Source organism: Seriola dumerili, unplaced genomic scaffold, assembly GCF_002260705.1.
Source record: "Seriola dumerili isolate Sdu_G_001 unplaced genomic scaffold, Sdu_1.0 BDQW01000468.1, whole genome shotgun sequence".
Taxonomy (NCBI): domain Eukaryota; kingdom Metazoa; phylum Chordata; class Actinopteri; order Carangiformes; family Carangidae; genus Seriola; species Seriola dumerili.
Genome location: NW_019174723.1, coordinates 1,795,006 through 1,807,194, shown reverse-complemented (window position 1 = coordinate 1,807,194; position 12,189 = coordinate 1,795,006).

Here is a 12,189-nt window from a genome sequence, read left to right as displayed (position 1 = left end):
CACCATTCTTCTTTCATCCCTCATTTATATGTAATCTGATTCATTATTTTCCGGTCTTCCCCTTTGTTCCAGCATAAATTCAGGATTACACAGACAGAGAAAAATGAGAGGATTACTTGGTCTGATTCTAAACACGAACATGAACAGTATACATCACCACAAGAAAACACAAGAACATGCCTTACAAGAGCCCTCTGTGATGACTAAGAAAGACAGAAAACATTAAAGTAATGAATGAGGAGCAGCTGTAAGTTAAAACCAAACAAAGGTATGTCTCTGACTCACTGGCTTTTACCCCGTAATCAGCAACAACAACAACAAAAAAAAAAGATTCAACGGGAGAAAACAGACCTTCAGGTGATTCGACAAAGAGTTCGTTGATTCACCTGCCAGCTGCTGGTGAGGGGGTCTGGCCGCTCAGGAGGGAAGGCTGTGATTAGTAAGGGGCGGGGAGATGACCTCCCCTCCCTGGGTGAGTGGTCACACTCTGCAGGAGCCTAATGAAGGGGCCATAATGCAAGGAAAGGCCTGCAGGGTCAGATGCTGATGTTAGTGAGAAACTACAGAACCCTGTAATCTGGTGATACTCAACACAGAGCGGGGTGGATTGGACACATGTGTGTGTGTGTGTGTGTGTGTGTGTGTGTGTGTGTGTGTGTGTGTGTGAGCATATGATTTAGCATTAAGTGCACTTCATAGGGTTGGTTCAGCCAATTTACAAAAACCATACCATAAACCAGTGGTACAGCTGTGCAGATAGTTTTGGTTGTGTTTGTCCTGGTTTAGAGATATCAGTCTCTGAGACTCCATCCCAGTACAAAGGAAGTTTATGATCCACACAGTACTAAAAAATTTTCACCAATAACATGTCTTTTCAGAAATAGTATACCTGTTTATACCACTGGATAATCCATGGAGCACAAAGTTGAAAAAATTGTTTAAAAAAATCCACTCACCAGCACCACTAACACTTACTAATTATCCAATTATATCTGTTTTGTATAATCTGTACACAAACAGAAATGTAGAAACAGAAATGTAGAAACATCCAGTTGCGGTTTTATGGGGAGTTACAACTATTTCTTGGCTGGGTGCAGTGACATGATAAAAAGTAAAAATCTAGCAGTGCTGGTAGGCAGATTTTTTTTTTTTTAAACTTTGGACAGAGCCAAGTTAACTATTTCCCCCTGTTTCAAGTCTTTATACTAAGCTAAGCTAACAGCCTGCTGGATGTGGCTTCATATTTACTGTAGCACAAAGACACGTGGTGTGGGTGTGGTATCGACCCTCACATTTAACTCTCAGGAATCGATGTTCAATGTTATTTTCCAATTCTATCATCACCAACAATTAAACTTCCAACAATCACATCTGTTGTATTTGGATGGAGGAAGAAATCTTGGAGATGGATGCCTAAAAACCTGGATGAATAAAATCAAAATTAAAACTAAAACTGACTGTTGGCAAAACCATCTCACCTCAAGGTCCAGCGTCTGATCATATTACATCATCTTCATGAACAAAGTGAGTTTTTAATTCAGATGAACCGACCCTTTAAAGGGCACTTTAAACAGGAAAGGGCTTTTGTGGCTTTATAGTGGAACAGGGAGAGAAAAATCTTCCAGCTAGGGATATGAGATACAGGGATCACCCATCACTCACTGGGATGTAAGCCATGGCCTCTGCTCAGAAAAGGAAACAAAATAAGTGTACGTGCTCACACAGCCAAAAAAAACCATGAGAAGCTTGTACCCACGTCCATATTCCCCCGGTCCGTCAACAGCAACAGGCAAAGGTTTCACTCTAATTTTTATCAGGTCAGGAAGAGAACACTAATTGCACCAATTTTAAGCCTTTGTGCCCACACCAAGCAATGACTTGTTAGTGTTACAACGTGAGGGAAAAAACAGTGGCCTGTGGGAAACAGCACCAGAAGGTGAAATGAGGCGGATCAGGACATATTCTAATCATAAACCATCCGTCACATTACTTTGCCAAGAATTTGTGGCAGTTTGAATTCCTCATCTCTCTCCCCTGGAGCTTAGTTCCTTATGGGGAGGGTGGCATGTGTGTGTATTTCAGGGGGGGGGGGTTATCAGCTCTCCGGATTCTGTCTGACATAGAAGTCAAGTAAATCTTCACCATGATCACAGCAGTCCTCTGATGTTTTTCACGAACGCCTTGACTCTAAAAAAAAACGGACAAACGAAGATCCCCAGTGACCAGGTTTCTCTGTGATTTCCCTTCAAGGACCTGATGGGAAAGCCACGGCATCTCACAAACGTGCTGAACCATAACATTTTGTCTGGGAGCAGCTGGGAGCGACTGGTCATTAAAGGAAGAAGAAGGAGATCAAATTGACATTGAGCAGTGTTGTGACCTTCTAACTCTGCCCTCTTGCTGGCGCATAATCTCCCCTCTTTACCAGTTTACACAGCTCAGGTGACTCTGCACGCCAGTACTGATATCTTCTGAATCCTTCAGACACCGATGAACAGCAACATTTTCCTTTTGAGCTGAATACAATGTACAACAGACTTTATCTCGCACCTGCTTTGCTTTTTAGCGATTTATCTGAAACATAAACTTTAAAAAGGACCTAGAAGAAAGGAAGAACAGAGTAAACAGAAACCGATTCAGCATTCCAGAGCATTAGTGAGCTTAACCTCATGTTCATTTGGTTGAACTGACCCGTTATCTGTTACTGATTGCTAACACTTAAAACTTGACATCAGCTCACAGATGCAGAGCAGAGCTTTAAAGAACCAAACTCTGAATGACCTCACTTCTCTTTGTTTGGTCCACCATGCACAGGGATGTCGCTCAGTGTCCAGATGAGCAGTTTATTCTTGGAGAAAGGCCTCTGATACTTCCATCCTTTCCAACGGGATCCCCTTTCCACTGAGACCCTAGAGAGAGGCTATAAATAATTTTCTGAAGTCATCCCTGATAATTAATTTTCAGCAGTAGTTCCCCCCTGCGATGAAGCGCTGCAGTGTTATGACAAGATCCTCCATCAAGCCCATCACCTGTTGGATTCATGCTACGCCTGTTTTCCCAGCAGTAACCCAAGACCAGGACCTTATTCCCAGCACACACAGGCATCAGTGACAAAAAACTAAAAAAAATAGTGTTTCTGTATGACAAAATTCCTGTACATTTAGAATGGGAAAAACATATTTTATGTTTTTTTTAATGTAGTTTTATATTTTCTATTATCTGAGAATTTGAGTCCACTGCAAAATTAAAGCACAGATGGATTTTTTCCTCAAAAACAGGATATTTCCAAAGCAGGAACCATGTGGCAACATGCTATAAACAAGCCAGTATTTAACAGATGGAAAATTGTAATGCATTAACATGAAATCAGTAAACGTTTATATTTTATCTCATCACTTTTTTTACTCTAATCACTGAAAAGGAATAAGGTGCAGTTTGCCAAAATACAGTATTTTTTATCAGCTTCAAACTTATCTGCACTTGTAACCTTGTGCACTGTGTTTCCTGAGTAAACTCCACCCTTTCAGATTATTCCACAAATGGAAAGCACCCTTCACCATCCCACACCATCCCACACCATCCCACACACACACACACACACACCACTGCCTGCTTCTGCATACATGTTTCCATGACACCAAGGGTGATGAGAGGGGGGAAAAAGTCGCAGCCCAGTATGGAAACTCTGACCCACAGAGTTGACAGGGCAAAGCATTGTTTTTACAGGTAGACCAGTGAAGCCGTACGTTAAAGGAAATTTTTGTCATTTGTATAAAACAATCAATATGTAAGGCCGCGAGTAAAAACAGAAATACTATAAACATTAGCACATAGCCTGAGCCCTGCTGGGAATGATTGTCACTGCCAGTTATGTACAAGAAGGATGGAGAAACACAAAACGTGCTGGAGGAATATGGTACTAATTAAGGTTGAGGAGCAACTTGCCTGTCGTGTAGGGGGCTAGACATTTGCCACAAGCGGGGACTTTCACATGATTCACTTAATTGTCCATTAGGGGATAGGGCAAACGGACAGGAAGTGATTCTACATCCTTTCCCAGATTTGCAAAAACACATATATCCGTCTTATTCCCACCACTTCTATAACACAAAGTCTGACCCCGACAAACATGCTGTTGATCATTTGAGCCCGGGGCGACAGCAGCATCAGGATCAAAAGCAGAACAGAGCTAGAAAAGCATTAGAAAATATAAGTAGATTTAGACAAAGGAACATTTGTTTAAACATTTGTTTAAACATCATTTAAACACATTGCTTTCTTTTTCATACTCAAACCTCAATACAGCTTTCAAAGCTGTAAACACAAGACAACGTCTACACGAGCACACTGGGAGGCTCTACTCAGTCACAGTGGGGTTTTGAGCCCCAAGCCAACATGCTCACAATGACAACATGCTGGAATTTACATGGTATAATGCTTACCATATTCACCATCTTAATTTAGTGTGATAGCACTAACTATTGGTACTCTATTGGTAATCAAAATATATAGTGGCTATAATGAATGTTTTTATAATAACAAAATCAAGTCATAGTGTGAACATTTGTAGTGACAAACCTTCAAAGATCACCTGAATCTGCAGCTTCTCTCAGCTCTATGGTGACTTTCAACTCATAGTTTAATTGTCTAGTCTCAACTTTACTACGTCGGTTCACTGTCACCACTCTCATTGTGTTGTTTTCAGTGAAAAAGCTCAGGAGTTGGTAGAGACCAAAACAGAGCTAAAAGGAGTGTTAATTCCAGACTTACATTCACTTGGTGGCCAGAAACACAACTCCAAATCATAATGTTGCTCTATAACTGCTAGTCGTGTGACAGGTCAATGCTGTGTTCACAACTCGTTTCCACTGCCCCTAAGTGGCCAAAGCATCTGTTATTGTAGGTTTCACAGGAAGTACTACTGAGGCTGATTGGAATGAGAATGACCATGTGTCAGGTTTGCAGGAAGAACTGAACGCAAAATGGAGACAAAATAAAATTAAACTTTTATTAAATAGCAAAAAGTGAAACTTCCAAAAAGAACACAAATCCAAAATAAACCAGCCCGGAACAAAAAAAATGAAAATCCACAGAAAAAAACACTAGAGAACAATGAACAGGAGAATTGGATATCCAGCAAAACTCACATGAAGACAACAGACACACAAGGACAAAGTGGAAGACAGAGACTTAAATACAGAGGGAGGCAAGGACAACAGAACACAGGTGACACACATTAGGGCGGGGCAGACAATCAAACCGGAGGGAAACGGGATAAAGACAGGAAGTAAAAAAACAAAAGATACACAAGGAAAACTACTTCAAAATAAAACAGGAGTGAGCGCATGAGGCCTGCATTGTCATGTAATATTGGAACAACATTATTTTGACGATATAATATCACCACACCAGGAGGATGATATCACAATCCATCCACCTATCTCTGAACCTTGCCATCCTTTGTCCCATTAACGTCATCTGCTGCAACTATTCAATGGCTGTATAAGTAAAAAGAGAAGAAACAAGCGAAGACAGTGAACAACCAAAATTACTCACCACTTCCACCAAATTAACAACAGCCAATTTGTAAAAACAACCTTTTTGTTTCCATAAATTAAAAGCATCCTCAAAGCTGAAAGGATCAGGCAGGAGATGTAGATTGCTCTTTCTCCAGATACCTCTGATATGAAGTCACTTCTTTTCTCTCCTCGGGTAAGATAGAAAACATTCAGATGAGGTTACCCACTGCTTGTTGTTAAGAGACTATGTAAGCATATAGATATTTAAACTTCCACCTCGAGGAAAGCTGGGCACACAGCCAGCTGCTTAGCTAATGGGATGGTTTTTATTACAGGACTCAGAGGAAGCCAGAGCATGTAACATTAAAAAACACACAAGGAAACATGCACGGAACCAAAACTACATGCTGGTTTTCTTTCCAGTAACTTCCATAGTGTATGTTGTGTCAGGGTTGTTGTTAGGGAACTTGGATGTAGCAATGAATGACATGTCCTTGGGGACCAGCTGGCCGAGCAAGACACAACATATTTCACACAGCTGTGGACACACAGCTGTTTTTGTGGTTCGGCTGGGACTCACTTGGCTGTGCTGCCATGCTTTGTTCAGTTTCCTTTTTTTTGCTTGTTCTGGCTGTGCCACCTTGTACCAACTAGTGGATGACATAAAAGACATCACCTAGGTTTGGCTTCAGGGTGTTCTTGCAAGTTCAAACCTACTTCGAACCTTCAACGCTTCAAAGTTGACTGTCACAAATAAATTGTTTTTGTCCTGTTACACACGGACAAAACAATGATTTATTATGTTTTGTATGAAATATCATAGAGTAATACTATGTGATCAGTTTTCATCGGAACTACTTTTCTACTGAGGAAATAGTCCTTGTTACATGGAGGCCTCAATGAGGATGAAGCTGTTCCTTTCATCTACTATTTCTGCTAATGTTCAAAGACATTATTGTGATTCTCCAGACTTCAAAATGATCAACTGTTGATGCAATATGTAACTGTACTGTGTTAGATAAATTCAGATTGTGAAACAGTAAAGATACATTCAGTATTACTAAAACCCTTAGAAGGATATAACAGATTATAACTATCTCTTCCTCTGTATACCCACCCATAACCACTTCCTGTTCAACTCATCCTGTCCTCTATAACGGCACACAGATTATAGTATGAAAAGAGTGATACCACTCTCGTGCCTGTAAAGTGAACATGTAGCAGGAGTCAGCAGCCAATTAGCTCAGCTTAGCATTATGTCTGGAAGCAGGAAGAAAACAGTTAGCCTGGCTGCAGAAATGACAAAATCCACCTATCAGCACCTTTAATTTTGAACTTATTGTAATCTGCTATATCTTGTTTAGGTAATTCATACAAAGGGTAAAAACCTAGAGGGTATGCGCTCTACCAGGTCATTCAACAGGTCTCCCCAAAAGCTGCTTTTGAATTAATGCTATTACACATTTGGATATTAATTGGATTTATGCATTTACTGGTTCGTTTACATTGTTTTTATAAACCCTTTTTATTCTAACCTATTTATTGTTGGATTCATATAATCATTTGTATATTCTTCTTAATAATCCTTCCTCTAATTGTCCATTTAAATATTAACCATTTTCATGACAGCTGTGGTCCTAAGTATTCTAAAAACATTTTCTTTTGAAATACTGAATTATTTCATAAAACAGTCTGAGACAGAAAAATCACTCTAATGTCCACATTAAGGCCAAAAATATTAAAAGGCATCCTTACAACATATATACATCCATTACACTGTCGTGAAAATGCGTCCTCGTACAATAGCATGTGTATATATTAGAGTGTAAGAGAGAACACATGCATACAGTGGGAGATGTGTCATTTCCCTGATGGACCCGGTGAGAAAGTTTGAGCAGCTACAGCTCTGTGTTGACCTTTACTGCCTTCATTGTTTCCTTCATCCTTTCTTTCAGGAGCATATTTGGATCCTCTCTCCCGAGCACACAGAGTGAACTTGTTGCCGGAGGGTCTGGATTTCCCTCCTCAGTTCAGCCAGCATGTGAGGAGCAGGGCAGACTAGTGAAAATACCATGAGCCGGTTTTATGAATAGTGCCATTTAAAAGGGATTGGTTTCGGTGTAGGCCTAATGATGCCATAGCGGTGGCGTCACAGAGAGAGAGAGAGAGAGAGAGAGGGAAAAAGAGGGCATTCTTTCCAGGCGCTGGAGCAGTACTTTCAGACTGGTAGATTGGAGCGAGGTGGTGTGGCAACTTTCCATTTCACATACGTCACTCCTAACCCTAACCCTCCTAATGCCCAGTCGCTCTCCATGGCGCTGTCCAGTCACAACAATAAAATGAAAGCCCAGATAAAGCTGGTGATTTTGCACATCTGTCGACACAATCTGAGATGACTGTGGGAGCCATTCTCTACCCTGATTATGATGTTTTTTTAATGTCTTCTTAAAATATTTCCACAGGCTCCTGATGTGCTCCATCATTAGCCCCGAAGCTGAGGGCCTGGCTGACTTCTTCCGGCCATTGGAGAGGTAAAACAATAGAAAAGCAGAGACCGGAAAGGTTAAACAGATGATGCATAGTTCTCAGAGTTGCGTAATGCTGCCACAATTGTTACAGACTTTCCAGAGGTAATTTGTTTCTGCATGTTTGTGGTGTTTGTTAGTGCGTGTGTGGCCCTATTCTCAGTCCTGAATACACACACGCGGTGACTGGCATAGATGGGAAAGGGAATTTTAATCAGGTAACTTAAAGTAAAGAGAGACACTTAAATGCGAACACCAGCAATTTCCACAAAGCTGGGAATATTACAAGACACATATTAGACTCAGGATGGGCCAAATAGAAGCAGTAGGGGAAAAATATACTTTGTTTCAGTCCTCTGTTTTTCAGTTCTATGCTATTTGAGTCAAGCTTCAAAAGCATTGGATCCTACATTTCCCATAATGTAAGTCATTAGTATGTTTTGTCAAGCCTTTCGTTCCTGGTAAATGCACACATCTTTCAAAATACACCCTTCAGCTTTGTAACGGAGGTTTCAGCCCACAATTTAAAGTGCAGTTTCCCTCTATGAATCAGGTATTGATAAAATACTTACCACGTCTTACAGGTACTTAATAGGCACAGTGGAAGAGAACAAGATTATTACAGTGTTTTTGTAAATATTTGTTGACCTATGGGGACAAAACTGAAGTTGAAGGAAAATTATGTTAACAATGTTTATATTCTGCAAACTATAAAAGTTATTGTGGTGTTAAGTATTTCACAGCTATTCCAAACACTATGGGAGTGCAGTACGACAGCAAACAGGGGCTTTGGGGAAAAAACTGAAAACAGGGTTATTCTCTGTGACTTGACAAAGGTCCTTCAGAGCCACAGAAAACATTATGATCTTACAAGCTGAGTTGTGCTCTTCAAGCGGTGTAACCTGAACTTCAAGTAGGAGTAAGTGTAGAAACAGCGGAGTGCCCTTTAATATGACAATATGATCGCCCTCTTTAAGATAATAGCAGTGTTTGAGAGAGTCGCAGACTCGCTGATGTGACTGTTATTTGTACCAGCGTTGGTTTGTAAAGCTCATTGAAAGGGAGTAAATGTCAGAGCAGTGAGACTTGCATCCTGCAGCCCAGAGCAGAGACCTCGGAGCTGTGTGGGTTACACTGGCAACAGGCCGCTCTTAAGAAACCACTTCTGGCTCAGGCCAGTGGGGAATATAGGGGAGACAGTGTGTCACTTTATCCAGCTCACAACTTCCTGCTATTGAAGAGAGGAAAGAGCAAATATTTTTGCTTCCACAATCAGTCGCTGAAACCAGTGAATCTTAAGATAAAGTATGATCTCCTTGTGCAGGGGTAATAATGACAGTAATTACATGTTTTCCTCTACTGCCACTGATCATTCTGAGGAATTAAAGCCAGGTCAGTGAGAGTGGAGAACTAGGTTGTGAAAGAGGTCACCCCCCTTTTAACAAGCTTGCATCGCACTAGAAAAGAAAACACTCTTAAGATGACTTACAGCTGGATATGTTAATATCTCCAGTGCTTCTGTAAGTGAGTAGCATGGATAACACGTAGAACCTCAGATTTCACAGTAAGGCACAGACAGTGCATGTACAGAGCAGGTTGTGTTTGGCAGGAATGCACTGAGTTAATGCTGCCATCTAGTGGCCAACGATTATGCCGCAACAGGCAGCCAGTCGTCATGACCTCCAGTGTCTGAAGGAGGACAATGGCTTCTCTTTTTCTGCTTTGGTGTAACTACACATCACTTTAAAGAGTCTTGGGTCTGTCACATCTGTTTGCAGTGCATGAATGTAATTACAAAATATTCAGATAAAAATTGTGTGAAATAATTATTTATTTATCTTTTTTTTTTCAATTAAAACAAGGAAATGTCTGAAACATAATTGCATTGGAACAAATTTGTCTTCAAACTATTAAAATGTAAAATATATTAGATTCAGAGCTTCCCCTGTTATTGCAGTATAGTAATGTTTTTTGCTTTTTTAAATGTTCAAGGCTGTGTTCTGTGTTTTACCAAGCTGTGAGACAAATTTCCCCTTGAAGACAATAAAGTTGATTTATTAAAATAAAAATGGATTATCAACCTCATCATGGGAATGATGCTTCTGTGAACAAATGTGATATATTACATCCCGAAAACAGAATATCAGCAACCTCTGTGTTTTAGTAATCTGACCAAATCAAGGACATGCCAGAGAGTGATTAATGGCAGCATAACCTGTGACATTTAAATCCTGTGATCATGAAATAAAAAAAGATCATGTATTTAAATCAACACACATCAACCTTTATCCTTTTTGAAATGAGTATTTTATTGTTTTTATTTTTGTATAAAAAACTTTTTGTCCACTTTAGGCAACAGTTAGCATGAGAGTAGTTCTCACAGCTTTTTAGATGAAGTCAAAACTTGTCAGTCTTTTCAACAATCACACACCCCATTCACACAGAGAGAAACACACAATCACATAGTGTACTGGAGTTAATTTGATGCAGTGGTCCCAAACCTTAGTCTATTAATAGAAAGCCAAGGACAAAGGCTCAACAATAGGCAGCTTGTAATCATCATCACTTCAAAGATGGTACTATTGCAAGGCAAAGTCACGCGAACACAAAGGGCCACAATAAATCTACAGCCTCGCAAAATAACTACAGGAGACTGCTTTGTTAAAATCTGATGGATGAAAGCATCGTTTAATTAGGCTTGAAACCACTGCTTTGGTGCAACTCTTAAGCAGGTTTATATTAAGACAATAAAAAAAAATTTAAAAAAAGGCAAAGAAATACATCAGACATCTCATACACAGCAGCACGTCCTGTGTCAGGCGAGCCGTTACCAAAGGCAACAGCTGTAATTTTAGGCAACAAAACAAAGGACTGATTTTGTGTAAGAAGAGTCGGCACACTTATGCAGATCAGTATCAATCAGACGTAGCTTAAAAAAGACATTTAAAGACCAGAAAATGTTATAATACGATTGCATTTACAGACTCGACGACAGAACGACTCATTCCGTGATGGCCACATAGATGATTTGCAGTGCAGTTGCTCTATTGCGTTTCCTAACAAGACACTCTCCAACTCCTTTGACTTCTTTAACATCAGTCATCGAGAAACAGCTCCTTCTAATCACATTTCTCATGATGGTTTGGGAGAAAAAGCAGTGAATTGTAAATCTGTAACATCAGCACCTTTCAGGAATAACATATGTATCCTCACTAGTATACCCTCCCCACCCGCTACACCCTTTTTCATAATACAGTACATATACATGTACATGCACACTCAGATGCAAACACACCTTTTTCTCTAACGCAGACATACAAATGTAAAGTTGGCATACACACGGACACACACGCACACGCATACGCACACACGCGCGCACACACACACACACACACACACACACACACACACACATACAGATTAAACATAAAATATACAAATTCAGGTTGTTGTCAATCTGTTCCATAAATTAGTAACATCACATCATCTCGTATAACTACTTTCAATAGCACAGGCTGTTGTTGTTTTCTTTGACTCTTTAAATGCTGATTTCTTCATATGAAATTTCACTTGATTTCAGGATCATCTCCTCCTCATACAGAACCACTCATTAAAAGAGGACTAGGAAAAATCTATCTTCTGGCATTTCATCATGACGTGACAAGACTGGCTACAAGGCATTACAGTGTAGCAGTATGAAAAGAAATAACATTTCCTTTCACCCAACAAAATAAAAAACAGAAACAAAATAAAAACAAAGACTGTGATAACTTCAAAACCAACAGTATCTAATCCACAAAAGACACATTACTCAAAGAAATAATGTCATAGGCATTGCAACTACAGGTAAACTATTCTTTCTTTTTTTTTAATCCTTTTTTTTTTTTTTTTTTTTGACGAATCGACTGCATTTGCACGAGCAGCCCGAGGTGAGCAAGAGCAAACAACTAAGGCCAGTGCTAGTCTGCTGCCTTACCTTCATGTCTCAGTGCAGCAGAGCCACACTCACCGCCCATAAGTTCACAATGTGCATACAGATCAAAAAAAAAAAAAAAAAAAAAAAAAAAAAAAAAAAAAAGCAGCAACCTCGAGTCGGCTCTGTCTTGCACATTGCAAATGCATATACAGTACACAAAAACAAGTAT